This window comes from Protopterus annectens, chromosome 3.part0 (genome assembly GCF_019279795.1).
Source record: "Protopterus annectens isolate FY-2018-M chromosome 3.part0, PAN1.0, whole genome shotgun sequence".
Lineage (NCBI taxonomy): Eukaryota > Metazoa > Chordata > Ceratodontiformes > Protopteridae > Protopterus > Protopterus annectens.
Genome location: NC_056731.1, coordinates 147,348,003 through 147,363,002, shown reverse-complemented (window position 1 = coordinate 147,363,002; position 15,000 = coordinate 147,348,003). Strand labels below are relative to the sequence as shown.

The following is a 15,000-nucleotide window of genomic DNA, read 5'->3' as shown; positions in this document are numbered from 1 at the left end:
ATATATATATATATGAATTTACGTAAGCTAACAAGAATATAGGTTCATAGGTAGGTACTAGGCTATCTGCCCAAAGTTATTTATAAGCCTAGCCAGAATGTGTTGGCTTTCGCCACCCCATTAGATTAGTTCTCTGTTCCTCTGTCCAGCAGAGCTACTGAAGTGATCCCCGGGGTAAACTTTCTGTTTCTCATCCACTTTTCAAGGTTTTTTTCTTGAAGAGTGTTAGCGAGGAGCTCTGCCTAATGTAGATTGGAATCTTGTTCCAAAGCATGGGAAATCTCTGTGACAGGAATCTGTCCCTCCAGCACGTCCTATTTATTGTTGTGGTGAGGTTTAGATCCGTAGAGCGTGCTCGAGGGGATAAGCTTTTCTTTAGGTGGAGTATGTCCATCAGTTCTGGGTTGGACTTGGCCTTGTATGTCAGGCAGAGATCACCTCTGACTAGGTGGTATGCAACTAAGTACAGTTGGAGTTTCTTCAGTCGAGCTGCATAGGGCATCTGTTTGAGGCCAGTGATCCTCTTGGTGAGGTACTTCTGTGGTCTTTCCAGCTGTTGCAGGTGTCTTGTAAGATACATCCCCAATGGGGCGTTTTACTCTATGATGGGTCTGATGAGCGATGAGTAGAGAGGCACAATGACCTCTTTTGATCTGGATGCGAAGCCTTTTGTGATAAGGTGGCCATGTAGAAAGATTTTCTAACCACTTTGGCAATGTGATTATCAAAGGAGAGTTTACTATCTACTTGAGTCCCCAGATCCTTTATTAAGTCTTCATATTTAGGGGATTACCACCTATGTGGTAGTTTGTGGGTACTTTGTTTTTCCCAAAGGGGGTGATTATGCGCTTTTTGGCATTTAGCTTGAGGCCATGATTTTGATACCAGGTATCTGTCTCAGTGAGACCCTTTTGGAGGATGTCTGTGTCAGATGGAGAGTAAATTATAGCCCCTAGTTTGGTCGTCTGTGAACTTGGTCAGCCATAGCCGTCCTGTGCTTGTCTGTACCTCTGTGAAGTATATGCCGAACAGGAGGGGTCCTAGGACTAAGGCCTGGGGAATGCCACTTGTAACCGGTTTAGAGTCAGACCTAGCTCCCGCAACTCTTACCATGTGGGTTCTGTCCATGAGCCAGTTGGCAGCCCATCTTGTGATGTAGGGGTTTATGTTCGGGCTAGTGAGCTTGTCTATAATACCAGAATGGGGAATGGTGTCAAAGGCCTTTGTGAGTACTAGGTAGGCAGTGTGTACCACCTTTCCCTCGTCTGTAGCCTTGGTAACTGTCTCAAAGAATTCCGCCAGGTTTAGGAGGCATGATCTGCCCTTAACAAAGGCGGACTGGGTAGGGTCCAGTGTTTGGAGGTTCCCAATGTCTCTGTTAATGGGTTCCATGATGATGCACTCCATAGCCTTGCAGACCAAGCTAGTCAGGCTTATAGGGCGATAGTTCCCTTTGTGGAGTGGAATAACCATTGCTGTGTGCCACTCTATGGGTATGTAACCTGTGAAGAGGCTGAGTTTGAACAGTGTGTTTAGGTGAGGGGTTAATTCATCTTTGAGTTTGTGTAGGGCATAGCCTGGGACAACATCCATTCCCATTGATGCTGTGTTTTTGGCTTTGGAGAAGGCTGTCTTAACCTGAGTGTCTGTGATTTCGGGAGCTCTGCATTCTTCTGGTATGGTTATGGGCCCTTTTGGGGGTGAGAGGGGGGTGAAGTTTGCGCTGAACCTGTCTGCCAGGTTGTTGGCAATATCGGTCAGTTCAGTGTATTTTTTACCATTCTGCACTAACTCTGAGCAGATCTGAGCCTTGCCACTTAGATTCTTGACATAGCTAAAGAATACCTTGTGGTTATCTTTGGAGTCCTTGGCAATTTTTCTTTCGAAACTCGCCTTGGATGATTTTATGAGGGATCGTAGTTTCTTGCTGATACTAATCAGGGATGTCTTCCCTTCTTGGGATTTTACTCTTTTCTGTACTAGTTTCCTCCTCCTGTTGTATAGCTTGTTTATGCCAGGAGTCCACCAGACTGGTTTCCTTTGCTTGGAGGAGTGAGTCTTTGTTTTGCTTGGGATAGCACGATCCATGCATTCTTGTAGGTGCCTGTAGAATACATTAGTAAAGGATTTTGCAGCTTGGACAATGTTATCCTTTAGTATGAGGGCTTTGAAACTTTCCGCCTCGGTCTTAAGTAATGTGAAGTTAGCATTTGAAAAGTTTTTCACGGTGGTTTCCTTGTCCAGGGGTGGGGGCGGAATGTGGATATCCAAAGTGATTTGTTTATGGTCAGCTCTAACCAGCAAGGAGTTGACCTGTGATGTGGAGCACCAGTCACCCATGTTGGTGATGACCAGGTCCAATATGTTGTCACCTCTGGTGCGAGTGTTGACCAGTTGATACAGGGTGTTTGAGTTTATAAATTCTAGGAAATGTTGGGCAAGGGAGTTGGTACTTGAGTAGTTCTCCCAATTAATGTTTGGGTAATTGAAATCACCCAATATTTGGGTGTTTGGTAGGACCTTTATATTTCCCAGTGTTTCCAGAAATGCAGAATGGAGGTCCTGGGACATGGTGGGTGATCTGTAGCAAGCTACAATTTGAATTGCAGTTTTGCCCATTGTTAGTTGCATGTGGATGATCTCTGAAGCATCGTGCAGTGCCACTAACCTGGAGGTGTGGGTATCCTTGATGAATATGGATACGCCCCCGCCTTTTGTATTTCGGTCCGGGTTCTATGGCCGAAATGTATGGTATGAGTTGTAGCCTGGCAGTGCTGGGGTGCTCTCTGGAGCCTTAAACCAGGTTTCTGTTACTGCACATATATCGATTTTCTCCATACTGAGGAGTGCCCTGAGTGCATGCATTTTGAGGTTTAGACTTCTGGCATTGAGTAGCATTACCCTCAGTTTTTTGTTACTTGTGCTATTTATGGTGGTGGGTTTGTCTTTTGAGCCTTGCCTAAAAAAGGCACTATGGGGGTGGAAAGAGCCTTGGCCAGTATTCGAAAGCCTAAGGGTGACAGGTGCAAGCAGTCTCTAGCGTGGCTTGTCGAGAATGTCATCCCAGGCAGACAGACACTGGATTCCACTTTGAATGGCACCAGAAACTTAGCCAATTGTTGAAATTGATATTTTTTTCTTTATACTGTGGTAGCATTCTTGGTGAGGGCAGGATGCTACTCAGGGTCATACCGGCCTGGGCTACAAGATCAGACAGCTCTTCCATGTCTCTTTTCATGTAGTCCAGGGAGGTACGGCTCAGGTCATTCACACCAACATGGACAATGACAGAGTCGTATTTGTATTTGTTCTGGAGTGACCTGAGTACTTGTGTTATGTGGCGGATCCTGGCACCCGACAGGCAGCTAACAGTAACCTTCTGCTTATTCAGCCTAGTGAGTGGGACGTTAGTGTGCCTGACTATAGAGTCACCTATTACTAGTTTGTTGGGTATGTTATTTTGCCTTAGGGGCTGTGATTGCTTGGCACACTGGTTTTGTGAAGTATGTGCTTCATGGTTTGTGTTGGGGGGTGGCGATTCCTTGGATGGCTGCTTTGGAGGTCTCTAATGCTTTTGCAGATTTTTATTTAGAGCCTCCGAGTATATTTTCATGTATGTATGTGTGTTTTTTGCTGGTGCTGGTTTAATGGGTCTATGTGAGACTGGTGGTGTGATGCAAGTATTTCCCTTCTCCTCTTGATTCTCTGATCCAGCCTTGGGTTGAGAGAGCTTAGCCTCCAGTTTGGCTGTATAATTGCATCTCTCACCTGTATTAGTGTTTGGTGGTAAGAGGAGAGGGTTGTCTGTGTACATGAGGCACTTGTAACATTGCCTCAAAATGCCCAGATTCATCAGTTGGACTGGAGAGTACACCTAAAACTGCCCTTTGGACATGCCTGGATAGGTACAATGAACTGTTTTACTGAATGGCTGGTAAGGTTGAATAGAGAGCCTTGTCCTTCTGTACAGTCTAGGAGAGTCTAGTGCTAGGGTTTTTAAGTGTTTGCTATGACTTTTGAGCAAGTGCCAGGCTGAAAAATGAATGGCTTCAGTGCTTAAGTTGAAAGTTTGTCTAGTTCCAAGGGAAAAATTGAAGAGGAGACTTTGTGGAGCCGGGAATAGTTATGCCCTAGCTAACTGGCGCTGCCTGGCATATGGTCCAGTCATGTGACTTCAGATGCAACATAGGCTCCATTTCAATACTATATGTTGTTATAGTGTAACACCATATTAACCCCCCCCCCCTTTTTGCTGGGTATATCTTGAGTTTTCTGTTTTATAGAAGGTTATTCATTTAATTGTGGAACCTAAGAGTCAGAAAAGAATGGTCCATTTTTCATAACAGGACTAGTGGTGCAAGCAGTAAAACTTCTTTGCAGGTAAAACCTTTCTCCAAGACCCATGTACCACAGTTCTTTTTCTCCATATTTCAGCAAGGTGGAGACAAATTGTCCCAGTCTAGCTTTTCTTGTGGTTTTGTGAAGAGCTATTTTTCATTATTTCTGCATATCTGCTAGCTTCAGGGTTCCTGTCCTATCTAGAATTCTTACAAAATGCTTTCAGAGTCCCTGTGGCAGGCACATCCTCCTTGCCAGCAGGCATACAGTTGTGCTTGGGCAGAAATAATTTCAAAAATCCACTGGGCTTTCACTTCCTTTATCAAAACCAAGGCTTCTGTTCAGTTTGAGTTGAGATCATTTATATTCTACCACCCTAAATCAGACTTTGCCATTCTCTTACATTTCTCCAAACTTTTCTGCCATGTCACATGTTAGTTAATGTTACACTGAACTTGCCAACTCTGTTTCCAGTTACTGCTTGTGATGGAGCTCCAGCTCAGTTGGATGCCTCTAGGCCAGCTTCGCCTGTGTCTGCTCCTCCTTTGCTGTCCCTGTCCTAGACTGACAGGCTGATGGAGGCTATCTTTAGGGTTTAGTGCAAGTGATCAGTTACTGTGCAATTAATGTCTGTAGATATGGATTGTGTTATCAAAATCTGTGCCACTAGCCAGAAACTGTGCAGCACCAAAGGTACTAGTGTGTTCCTGGCACCTTGTATTGGTTCTTTTTGTGTGTCTGATCCTAACATTGTCATTTGGCATTGCTGTTGACACTGAGCATGTATTTGACCCTTGCTGCTTCTACATTGGTCCTACTGATACTGGCAGTAAAAATATGATGGCTTTGCAGTGCATGTGTAGGACAGTGGTCTTGTTGACATCAGTGTTATTATTTAGTAGCTGGACTTGTAGTATCTTACAGCATTGCAGTTCAGCCCCAGAGGTTACTTCAGATGCATCTTCCCATGAGCTGTTTGCTTTCCAGTCTCTAATTCAGGAGAGCAGGTGGACCACAGGGCTTTAGGATCCTGACCCCCCCCCCCCCAGCCTTCAAAGGGCCTGGTTATCATATGAGGCTTCTTCCTTTGAGATGTCCCCCAAAACCCTCAGAGAAATTAACTGCATTCTTATATTCCCATTTGAGGATGATGGGGGAAGGGACAACAAATGGTGACCTTTTGTATCCAAGGTCATCTATTTCTTCCAACTCCTGAAATTTCCATCTATGTCACCCCTAGACCTGAAATGTAGATAGCAGTCCTACAAAATGTTTCCACCTCAAAAGCCCAGCTGTCCATCTTCCAAATAAGGAATGCTGTGCATTGGACATATTTGGGAAACTGTTTACACTGCTGCTTTTTCTGTGTATTTGAGTGCTAAACTACACAATGTATATGGTTTGAGGGATCTTATTAGTTTGACTGCATGCTTATTGCTGGGTGGGTTATCACTGTTAGTCAAGCCTGAAACTACCTCAGTATGTGCATTCTCTTGGTGCATGCCTTATGGTACCACAGAAGGAACTACCAGTCTAGCCATTCCATGCATAGCTCATACAGACTGATTTCAGGGGGTGCAAAGATCACTTTTCTAATGCCTGTTTTTCTGTGCCATTTAGAAGGAAAGGTTAATGAACACCTAGAACATTTTGGTAAAAGCAGACAAAACCCAGACATCTCTAGCTGTCGGGCTTTAGCTTCCACAACATGGAAGGTGATCATGCTTTATGTGGTTTTGGTACAGCACATTGCCTCATCTGTCAAGCATGGACCACTATCACCAAAGACAGAAGGATCTGGACAGTCTCCATAATTAATCCCTTTATAGCCCCATCCCATCAAAGAAATGTGTGGTAGAAGAGAAGCTACATCTTTACAAAGCAAACATTCCAAGAGATTGCACTAGACCAGACCAGAAGGGGCTTTAGATATTCCAGCCCCCCCACCAAATCTTCTGGATAATACTGGAGTTTAGTGGCTAAAGACCACACATTATAAAGCAGTCCTTTTTTGAATGGCCATGGTGTTAGCTCACTTATATTGGAAGAGTTGGTAAAATTGAGAAAATTTGCCTGCTCACTGGATCTTATGGCATCCGCCTTAATAGTGCAGGTTGCCAGGCCCCATGTGTCCTCCAGTGAGCTTTTCAGGTACACTGGTTCCAAGGCTTGGGTTGCATATCCAGTAAATCAAGATTTTCTAAAGCCTGCAAATTGCATAACCAGTGGTGGCTGATTAGACTTATGGTGACCCCATTCCAGTTTCTACGTCCTTGGAGGTCTGCCACCATAAATGGCATCTGCCCTAGTGTATGGGGGCATTACAGTGGACAGATTTGGGTTCCTGATTAGCTCAGGAGTTCCACTTCCACATCAGTGTCATGGAAAGGAGTTATTCTCATCTTGTCTTTCATTGGATTCCTTCAGGGTGTGATTTCCATGCATTATGACCATATGGAATGATGTGATATGAGAAGTGGGGCCTGGTACTACCTGTTGAGAAGCAGGGAGCCTGATAATGGACTGTCAAATCCTATTTTGTGTTTGTTAGTTGGCAGTCCAGGGGATGCCTTTTTCTTGCAGAGAGGCTGAGTCTGTTTTTTTGATGCCATGCAAGTAAGCCCTCAGCCATTCCTAACTTACTGATTTGTGCATGATGCAAACAGGTCAGAGTGACATGTTTCTCTTAAGTGTCAATTGCAAGAAATGTTCACCCCCCCCCCCCGTTTCTTCCTGGAAGTCAACTTAAGGATGCTGCATTCTGCAGATGCCCACTGGGCTCCTTTGCTCCTTCAATTCCTTTGAGTATCAGTTAAATCAGAGTTGATGTACAGAGTTATCCTCATAGGCTTTCAATGGCTCCAGGACACTGGACTGCGACAGGGCCTGTATCCCCTTGGTACTCCTGTTAAATCGGTTTAAGATTTTTGGTACATTTTTGATACTGCTTTCTGATAAAGTTCATCTCAGTTTATTTCCATCTGTGGCTAGACACTTTCTGGAGTTTCTGCCGGTATGTAGACTGCTTTTTAAAAGCCCTGTTCTCCTTTTGCATCTCTTGTAGGATCCAGTACCACCTTGAGACTTAAAAATGTTCCATTTTTATTTATTTATTACTTTTATTAAGTTTGAAGATGACACAACAGGGTCTCATCAGAAATGAAGATGAAACGGCCTACTGAGATAAGGTTAACCAACTGATTTCGTGGTGCGACAACAACAACCTGGCACTGAATCTGAACAAGACCAAGCAGATGATTGTTGACTTCAGAAGGAACCATGGAGTGCACCCTCCACTCACAATACACAGAGAAACAGTGGCGAGGGTAAAATGCACCAAGTTCATAGGGGTACATATCGCGGAGGACTTGTCATGCTCCATAAGCACACATTCCATTGTGAAGCAGGTGTACCAGCATCTCCGTTTTCTGCGAAGAATGAGAAGAGCAAACCTTCCTCCTCCTGTTCTCACAACCTTCTACAGGGGCACTATAGAAAGCATCATGTCAAACAGTTTTTCTGTATGGTATGGAAGCTGCTCTGCTTCAGATTGGAAGTCTCTCCAAAGGGTGGTGAAAGCACCAAGAAAATTATTAGGACTATTCCATCTATTCAGGACCTATTCATGTCTCGATGTCTCAGCAGACCTACTAAAATAGTCAGGGACTTCACTCTGCCCATGGAGTGTTTTCATTCCTATCATCTGGCAAGAGCTATTGCATAAGCAGTGCAAAACCACCAGACTCCGTAAGATCTTCTTTCTGAAGGCCGTCAGACTACTCAGCTCTACTAACAACACACGATGATGGCCATCAGGTGTAGCAGATATTTATGTTGATGAGAACTCATATTTTTGTGCAATAACTCAAATGCTAGTCTCAACTCATATTTTGGTGCAATAAACCAACGGATGCAAAACTAGCCTTCTTATGCAATACTGATAACTATTGGAATTCTGTGCAATAATGTACTGTTTTAGATTCGTAAAGTGTTTTGGGTGTTAAGTCTGTAATGGTTTGCCGTGATGTAGTAATGTCTGTTGTAATGCTTCGTGTGATGTTTTTTTTTTTGCACATTGAGTCTGGAGAAACACATTTTTATTCAGTTTGCACTGTTGTGCAAAGTCTGAATGACAATAAAGTTCACTTTGACTTTACTTAACTGAATAAGAACGTCTGACTGAGTGGAAAACCCCTTTTCAATGCAGGCTCGGGGAGAAAGCTCCACAAAATACAGAGGGAAGATGACATATATACATATGTAGTGTGAATAATTTGAGCATACAGTAATGAGAAAAAAAAAAACTATGATTGTTTGAACATGCATTAATGAGAAGTCAAAAACTTTGACAGTTTACATATGAATAGTCAATATACGTACATAGCATAATCATGATACAGGCAATACAGTAACTTGAAGAATCATTCAAAGTTAAACCAGAATGAGTGTTTAAACAAGGTTTAGACACGTACTAATATATAATAGTAGGACAGTGTTAAAGTGAACATTCATAACAATGTAAAGTTGATGAGAGTGTATGGTATAGTGTGTGTGGCTATGCAGACATAATAGCACAGGAAAGGATGGTAGATTATTGGCCAAGTAGTCAGTTTAGAGCAGGATGGGAGAGACGGGATAAGGATAGTTTAAGGGGATTAGTCAGGTGTGGTGCATAAGCACAGCCATGAGACCTTTAGTTTTTGTAGTAGTTTGAAGGAATTCAGGTTGTTAGTCTGAAGGAGAAGGGAATGTAACTCCAAACTTTAGAAATGTGACAGGAATACAGTGAATCACATGCAGTAATGTTTGACTTTAATTTTGTGCAGTAAGAATTTATCAGTAAAACAAGTAGGCCTACATGGGAAGTAAGACTAAATAATATTTTTTAGTGTTTGATCATTTTCAGGATGGAAAATTAGACAGCAAACTGACTAGTTGTGTGAATATTAGATAGTGAGTCAGTTCTACCAATTTGATTGTTTTCGTACTATGCAGTGATGGGGCCTAAAATGCGTACGAGTTTAGAATTTAGCTTTTCTTTTTTTTTTCTAGCATGGTGATTCGTGTAGCTTGCATGTTGACAAATACAGGAGCAGCACTTTGGAGGGTAGGGAGGCTGAGTATCCCATTTTACTCTCAAGTGTTTAGAGCTCCATTACTTAAGGCATGATTGCTATCCATTCCATCTGCATGGGGGGAAGGGGGGGTGAAATTTCCCGTACTTTGTGTTGAAGCTGTGAAGTGTGGGAATGGGTCTTTCAGACTTCTTTCTAATAACAAGCCATATTTTTTGAGATGGTCTGATGCAGACGTTTCTGGCTGTTACTCGTTATCTCAGGTATACACATGGCCAAATTGTGGCTTTGAAAATTGCCCCAGAAGTAGTGCAAACTTGCTGCTACGTCTTTCTCCAGTTAGTACAATGGGCAGTCCATTCATTGGAGGAGTGTCCTAGCCAGTGGTCCAGAAATGACCACTAAAAATCACCATGTTCCACTGAGCCCATCAAAAGTCAAACTATACAGATTGGTGCATCTTGTATTGGCCCCTTCTGGAGAAGTCCTTGAAACTGCTCAGCCACTACTAACCCATCCTTTTGGCAACTTTACTACACTCTTCCTTATGTTAACCATGTAGCCTGTTTAATTCTGGAAGTAGCCAATAAGTGTTGGTGTTTACTTCCCCAAAAAATAAAAGCTTGTAAAAAGATGGGTAGTCCCCATCATTCATTAGGAAAGGGATTACATCTTTTTTTAATCTCACCCCCATTTTGCCATCTTGGAGTGCTTTTCCTTAGGATTTTAATTCTGGGCTAAGCTGTTTATACATAGAAGCGATTACAACATGTATTTAGGCCACATCTGATATTAGAGCTTTGTAAAGCTTTTTTGAAATGCATGTTCTTAGTCATGATCTAGAGTCCTTCAACATGTGACTGTTCAGCAGGTCTTTTGACGGAGTAAAACATAGGTATGCCTAGCAGTGGTATTACTAAAGCATTTATGTATGAGGTTTAGTTCAGTATGCAAACTCAATATGAGTAAATATTCTGTTCCTTACCTTCAAGCTGATGCCTTAAGCTGACTCTTTTGGCTATTATTTTTTTATATAGTTCTTCCTCAGGATGCTACAATACCATGCTGTTTATATTGTGTTGGAGAAACTGTCATATTTCTCCCTTTGATCAAATTAGTGATACCTCTTGGAAAACTTCTCATGGCTTTTACTTTTACCAGGTGGATTTGACATACAGATCTTCTGTCCACAATATGCAGTATTTTGGAGACTATGCTAGAAATTTTCCATGATATTTGAACTAAGCTTAACTAGTTTTCCTGTTTCTCCCTCTTAACCCCCCATTGTATTAAGATCTTCAGTGTATGGATGTGCACACTCAGTTGAGATTTTATGTTGAAGACAAACCTTTCCTACAGCTAGTTTCCTTTTCCAAGAGGGCTGGGTCAGAAAGATTTCTATTTTTCTTAGCAAGATTGCCACCTGACTTGTCAATTCTGCTGTGATGTTTCTGCATTAAGTAGCAAAGTCTTATTTGGCTGCAGCAGTTGCTATGTCCACATTTTTCAGTAATGTAGCACTTGATATCTAAGTAGTGGGTACCTGTCCTCTACCATCACATGGAGGCATAACCTGGATGTGACATCTAAATCTTCCTTTGGGGATCATCTGTTAAACTTATCTTTATTTCCCACAAGGACACCTTGGAGAATTTTGCTTGGGAGTCTGCCTTGCTCTTGCAGAGGATAGTCCTTTTACCGGATATAAAAATTTTATGTTGACTACAACTAGTCTGCTAGAGCAAGTTTGTGCTCTAACATACCTACCTGTTTTCTACATCTAGCATCAATGATTGTAAAGTCTTTTTGTCTCTAAATTTTCCATCAGCTTTGCACATCACACTAAAAAATTTGGAGAGGCTTGGTACCGCTGCACATAATGGGATAAGGGAAGGAATGTGGCAGCCTAGGAAGATTTCACTTCTGAGCATTCTTAATTCCTGCCTGTTCTGTTATGGAAGTTGATCTGCTATTGTAGAGGTGTAACAGTACATAACTTTCATTTGTTTTTATAGACTTCCAACTCCCTTCCTCAAGATTTGATTTGATTGTCATCCACTTGGCTAGGATGCATAGATGGTTTATCTCATCTAATAGGGACTCTTTGGCTCACTAAATATATGTAGAGAGGCTTATGGGAGAGGTACTTAGCCTTAAAAAATGGTCTTGATGCCTGCTGGGATTAAATCCTGCTATTGAGGATGGACATCATCATGGACGATCATTTTGATAATAGTTCTGCTGGTAAAACGTCTTATTTGGAAGTGATTTCAAAGAGCTCTGTAAGTACTGGAGCACATTACCAATGATAGTCAGTCAAATTGATTCTGTTGTTTACTGGAATTGAAAGAACGGGATTGCACTGAAAGAACTTTCTGAAGTCAGGAAAAATCTGTAAGAGAGCTAATGCTGCACACAGTAAGTCTTCCAAGGCCTACATTATCAGGACTTCAAGAGCCTGCCCCTGTAGTTCTGGAATTATTGGCTTTATTTCTGTTTCACTCAGTTGATATTGGCCACTTAGTCCAGGACTATTTGTGATCATCAGGCTCCTGTGGATACTGGTACTGCTTCCCTACTCACGCTATCTAGTGTTTGTATTTGAGTCCGTTTCCTTCTGGCACTTTCTCCTGAACTTCTGCTAGGAGACTGCCACCAAAATGAAGACCCTTATCAGTTGCGAGTTGATCTGGCAGATGAGATATGTTTAGTAGATTTCTTCATGTCAAGCAGATACCTCATGACATGATTGCCTCACGGTTACAGTTTTTCAGTTTAAGCCTGCCATGTGCCTTTTGTGGCTCTTGTAGTCCAAGGTATTAGTCATTCTAGTTGCATGCTTCACTCTACCTTGACTGTTGTTTTTTGGCCATTTCTACAACAGTAGCACTCCAGTAACACAGCTGTTTCTCACGGGTTGCTATTTCTGGAGTAAGATACACATACATTACTGTTCTTGTCTTACAGTAAAAGCTTAAGCACCTTTGTTCCTAGAGTTTGGTTTCAGGATTTCATGTAAATTTAGGAATTACATTTAGTTTAATTTCCTGCCTTAATGCCATGCAGTTTTCCCATGTTTAAATGTGTTTTTGGGAAATTGATATGCTTGATGTGCTTTATGAATGTCCCATTTATACTTGGGTATGTTTCTGTTTTTCACCTTTGTTACTTTGGTTGTCAAGTCCCAGTACTGTATACACTTTGTAGAACTCCAGGAAAGTTCCATTGTAAAAACTGGTGGCATTCTGATTAGATTCCAGTCCATATGGTCAGCGCTTGTATCTGGCTTACCATTATGTCCATGGAAAATGTTCTGTTTTGAACTCTGTTGTCTGTCACTTATTTATTTTTACATACATGTTTTCCCTGTATGGCCTATTTCTTGCAGGGTTGACTCTTCTGTTAATTGCAGCAATACTTGTACTTTAAGTATTTTAATTCTTTGCCTTGTATTATTGTTCAGGTTGTATTTTTTGGGTACTCAAGTTGAATGCCTACTTTTCAATATTTTGGGGTCCTTTGACTACTCCACAGCTTTCTCCTGGCACATCCTGCCATACTCAAACCTCTCTGTTCATATCAAATGAATGACTCTCCTTGAGCACAACCTCAATAGTTGTCTATATTATTCAGTACTCATTAGATTGTAAATGCTGTCACTGTATACCCTTGGAGTAGTTCTGACTGTCAGATTTGCTTATTTCGGGCTTTGCAGTTACACCGTTTAGTTTTCTCAGTGAACTTCTGCATAAAGGATAAATTGCAGGCTTTGCACTGGAAGGTCATTTCTCATCCATAGTTCAGTTATTTCTGCCTTCTTTTGTTAAACTTACAATCCTTTAGTGCCAACATCAGAAATGGCTGGCCTGGTTCCTTGTACTGAATGGTTGGTAAATTTCATTTCATTCTTTTCACTGCACTTAATTTTACAAAAATTTAAAAAAATATAGTATAGCAAGCTTCACATGGACAGTAGTCTTTTTAATGTACCATAATAATGTAGCTTTGTAATTATTACCCTGAAATGTACACAGTTTTGCCCAAATTGTACTACTGCCGTCTTTGCCAGCATTTCATGTAGTACATTGCCCTGAGCCATTTGTACGAGCACCACCCTGTAAGGGCCTGGGGTGCCGTTTTTTTTTTTTTCTGTAGTTGCTTTTAGTACGATGTGCAGTCTCATCAGGTGGTGGAATGGGCATGATTGTAGATCAGTGGGAACTCAAATCTTATGCTTTCAGATGTCATCTTAATCTGTGAAGCAGGCCTCAGCAGCTGCAGCAGCAGCTGAGCCATTTGTACGAGCACCACCTTGTAAGGGCCTGGGGTGCCGTTTTTTTTTCTGTGGTTGCTTTCAGTACGATGTGCAGTCTCATCAGGTGGTGGAATGGGCATGATTGTAGATCAGTGGGAACTCAAATCTTATGCTTTCTCATGTCATCTTAATCTGTGAAGCAGGCCTCAGCAGCTGCAGCAGTAGGTTTTCTTATAAGGGCTTCTGCAAGGCCACTTGGGACTGTACCCCTGAAGCTTACACAAACTGCCATTAGATATTTATTTCCAGTTTTGTTGATGAGGATAGCCCTGAGCCGAAGCCCATTTTCAAATGAGGCCTGGGAGAAAAGCTTCCAAGTAGAGTAAAAAATATATGCTACGTTTTTTTTCTTTTTTTGTCAGTTTGCTGTGACATTAGTAGTTTGTTTTGCAGAATATTAATTATAATGGCAGAACATCATAGGAAGCACTCTCTGCTCTGTTACTCTGTCCTCTCTCTTTTTCTTTTCTGTCTCACTGCTGATGGTACTCTAGATGGAGATGCTAAGGGTCTCTAATCCAAGATTGACCCATGACCCCTTTTGGCAATGTGTGCCACCTACTAGGCACAGTCTGGTATGTATGTACTTTCTGGAAATCCCTTTGGGACTGACTCAGGCAATATCTGTGTAGTGGTTTCCCTTGATACAGTGTTCCACCTTCTGCCCTCCACCTGGCGATAGCATGCCTAATAACTAACCAGCTTGCTGTTTAACCTTGTTTTTTTAACCCCTCTAGTGTCCAGCAGAGCAAAGAGAGACAACATCTGAACTGGAGGCTCCTACATGGGCACCTCCCAGAGATGGTTCTATTCCCTGCTGACTCCACATTCCCAGAAAAACTCTGATAACTGTAGCATCTACAACTCATTGGAGACTCTTGTGGAATATGTCTGCTGGGAAGCTTCCCTCTCTCCCCCACATCTCAGCAAATGACCCCAAGTTTTGAAGTATTTGTAGTTGATGCATGGGAGATGATACAATTACCCCATGCTATATCAATAAAGGAAGTTGGAGAGCCTGCAGTTCCATTCAATATTTCTGGGTGCTGCCTCCTTTGAAAATATTAACATAATCCTGACATGATAGTCTAAGTTCCCCAAAAAAAGCATAACCGCATTCCCAAGCCTCTAAGGAAGTGTGCCTTTCTGGTCTTAGACTCTCATGCATGACTCATCTTATCATTGCAGTGGCTCTCCTAAAAAGAGCAATGGAACAGGCTAGTAAAAAATGTACCCATCAAATTTGCTTTAAAATGCTGCACTATTCCTTTG

At 42.0% G+C, this 15,000-nt stretch overlaps 1 protein-coding gene across 1 annotated transcript in view; it reads left to right on the top strand.

Moving 5' to 3' along the window:
- The window catches only part of LOC122796286 (glutathione S-transferase A-like), a gene marked incomplete in the record, with an annotated part of 163,213 nt that overhangs the window by 22,478 nt on the left and 125,735 nt on the right, over positions 1 to 15,000 (top strand).